We start from the raw sequence: 3,868 nt of genomic DNA, 5'->3' as shown, positions 1-3,868 counted from the left end.
CGGACTTTTTTTTTTTTTTTTTTGATTTTTTTTTTTTTTTTTTTTTTTTTTTGAAATGTCATTGTAACCCACGTCATAAAGAAATGTATTATATTTATATTATTTAATTATATTATATTTAGCAGAAGTAAATTTATTATAACATCTACTCTTCAGTTATTTATATACAATATTATTTCACCGCACTAATAGACTGCACTGACGTCACTCATCCACACGCACACACGCCAGCCAATCACAGACCAGTATCCTAGTATAAACAGGAAGCATGAGATACGGGAGGAGAAGGCTTGAATACGGGAAACGATCAAGCAGCAGCTGAAAACGCAGCATATGAACGGTAGCACGCACACCCGGTGCTCAGCAGACAGCACTTTACTAACTGTGCAGACCAGCGGTTGTGCCTTGCACCTGACAAAAGGAGCGATCGGCAGCAGAACGGAGGACTTTGTATAGGCGACTCAGATTGCATCGGCCAGGTTTTTTAAACCCCCCATGGATCTAAAGATGGTGAACTACCCACGGAGATGACGTAGTGGACGGTGAACTGCAGGTCTACCAGAGCGGTAGGACCGCCGCACCGATCCTCTTACCAGGAACGCATGAACTTCAATCCTACCAGGGTGGTAGGATCAACTTTATTTAATTAGGTTCTCTTCCAGTGGACCAACCCAACGAACTTCAGTCCTACCAGGGTGGTAGGACTGACTTCATTTATCGTTGGAGTGGAACTATTTTTTTTTTTCCCCAGGCTGTGACGCCTTATGAACTGAGCTAAATCCCAGCGGGTGAACTGGAGTCTGTTTTGAGACCACTTTTGTTTATTATTATTTTCTGTAATATAATAAATCCATGGTACTTATTTTCTATAAACAACAAATTGTCTGTCTATTCTCTGCACATCTTAGTAATCATTCCCAACTCACACTTGAACCTAGAAACTAATCTCAGAGAAAAAATTTATTAACCAACAGTAAATGTACAATTGGCTACATCATCTTAATGACAACATGCACAAAAGGGCACTATTTGTTTTAAAATATTGTAGTGGCATTATGTACAAAAAGTGCACTTTAATTTTGTGTTTTGAAATGCCATGTGAGTTGCATCCTGCACTAATGTCTTGTTTTGAAATGTCTCTGTGACAATTTTGCACAGAACGTGCACTTTCTGTTGACAATTTTATGTTTGAGCCACTCACTGTTTAATAAATACAGTTATGTCAACTTTGACTTAGTTGTGATATCCCCTTTTTTGCATGAAAGTTTAAAATTGGCATATATTAATGCAGTATGATCAAGAATGTTTTAATGTAGACATATAGAATCATCATACTGGTGTGATTTTGTGCATCAAAGTGTTAATTCAAGGGTAATGCAAAATATCGAGATATATATCGTGTATCGTGACATGGCCTAAAAATATCGCGGTATTTATAAAAGGCCATATCGCCCAGCCCTAATCACACATATCTATTTCAAATGCATTTGCTGTACGTTTTATTACGTCACTGAAAAACCAATAAAACAACTAGTGTTGCTGCAGTACACTAAAATGCTGTGGATGTGTACAGGGTAAACGTTTAACTAAAGCAAGCTATTATAAAGCAGAATAAATGTAAAACTAAGTTGTTGAATTGCATTCTTGTCCCTTTGATAATAAATAAAAAACTTCAACTCCCAGTAAGTTGCTGCACACGAGTGTCTGTGTTGAGCCGCAATCGGGATTCGAATTGAATCGGGGACCCAAAGTCTGGATTCAAACCAAATCATTGGTTGAGTGTATCCTTACACCTCTATTTAGTAAATAATAGATATCATACAAAAAGAAAAGGAAACAACTATAATTAACATAAAATAAAAGTTATTTCATGTACAAAAACTGTATTACTAGAAAGTCTACTGAGATAACGTATTACCAAACAGAAAACCAAACCCAAAGGGACTTTAAACCTTAAATGTACAGAGCACAGTGATTCAAGTGGACAGATGCCATATCCAGGCATGTTTCAGCGGCACCCCGTAGTGTCAGGCACTTACGTCACTGTAATATTACAGAACGGATGCATCCTGTGAACTCAGCGGAGGAGATGTCACCTAATCAACAAAGCTGTGTTTCACACTGTAGCTGAGACAATGCTCAGCCTGAGCAGAAACAAGTCTGTGGTGACACTGCTCTGCACAAAATAATACCAACGGGCAGGAAAAAGAAGCCCAAACAACAAGAAAATACCTGCTAAAAAAGCTAGAGAGATAGTAGCAGGCATTGATTCCTCTATGTATCGTAATAATCGTGGTCATTTCACTAAAAAATATTTGTACTTGTTACTCTGCCACCTTAAATATATTCATACATTTTCTATTCATTTGCCCCACCGTCCCTTCATGCAATTATCAATCTTGTAGACAAACTTCTCACCACCACTTCCTTTTTGCCTCAATGGTAATAAAAACAGTTTTTCCGGACTAAAATGTGGCAAGTGCGAGTTGTTGCTCCATAAAACAGGAAGTTGATAAAGAAAACATGCCCAGTCAGCAGCACAGCACAGCTTTGTGTTTCCAAAACCATAGTAAAAGTTTCTCTTATACACAAAATATCCACTAGCAGTTGTTTAGAACCAACAACTTTATTTCAATAATACAAAATTAGACATAAGGAAGAGTGAATTCTGGTAAAAATCCAAGCACGACTTCATTCTTTATATCAGATGTAGGCAAGTGGTATAATTTTCTGCAGCCCCTAAAACTAAATTGTCATTCATGAAGTTGGAAGTTATATGAAGCTCAACATGAAACACAAAACTCCAGAAACACAGAAAACAACAGCAAAACACACACAATATCAATGAAAGTACACAAAATGATAGACAACCACTTAAGTACAAAATAACTACAAAAACAAAAGCGTATACAAAATGTCAACAAAATGACAGATTTTATTTTTTTTAAATGACAAAAACACAAAAAAACCACAAAAAGACAACAATTAGACCTGGGCCGATAAATCAATTAACCGGACGGTAAATAAATTGAACTCGGTAAGTTTGCCGGGCTCGGTATATTGCCATATTCATGCGTATTTGGCGGCGCACCTGTTGGCTGCAGAGGCCAGTGTTAGCAACGAATATTAAATAGAAGATAACTCAGTCAGTTCTAATAATTTCTCAGTGAACCTGCATCATAATTACTCTAAAATAGTATACCACCGCCAGGCAATCTTAGATTTAGGTAAATCAAACAGTTATAGTCCGGTAGATGCGGCAACTCTGGACCTACTACGCAGCTTCGGATTGCTACGTCGACTACACCCAGCGGCCTGTGAGACAGCGGAGCCTCGTACCAGCGATGTCTGCCAGCAGAGGAGACGTAAGCGGTGTGATCGGAAGCAGAAGCGGGGATGCCGAGCGGGGCTAGCAACCAAGCTAAGTCAGTATTTGTTTTCCTCGTCTTTCCTCCACACAGGCTGGATGACAAGGGGGTTCACCCTCAGCACCTGCATGTTCGTTCCATAGCGGAATGAACGGAGTAAACTAGAAACTATTTTGTCCATTCTGTATAGTTTAAGACTGAATGAAAACGGAAACGCTAGCATTTTTGTTTACAAAAGTTCTAACTGGATTGTGTTACCTGTTAAGGAATGTACAACTATATGCCTCAATGTTTATTATTTATTGCAAGTGCAGATTTGTTTTTTGAGAGAGACTTGATAAATCATTTTATTTATTGCTTTGGTTGTGTGTGTGGTTTTGCATTTGAGGTGTTTTTTTTCTTAACAGAGACAGGATCTATTTTATTGTTTTTGTTTGTGATATTTATTAAAGTGCAATTTTTTGCTAACAGAGACTGAGAGTCCATTTCATTTTAATTGT

The sequence above is a fragment of the Gouania willdenowi genome, chromosome 20 (genome assembly GCF_900634775.1).
Source record: "Gouania willdenowi chromosome 20, fGouWil2.1, whole genome shotgun sequence".
NCBI lineage: Eukaryota > Metazoa > Chordata > Actinopteri > Blenniiformes > Gobiesocidae > Gouania > Gouania willdenowi.
The sequence above is the reverse complement of the archived record's forward strand: the minus strand, read 5'-3'. Positions refer to the sequence as shown.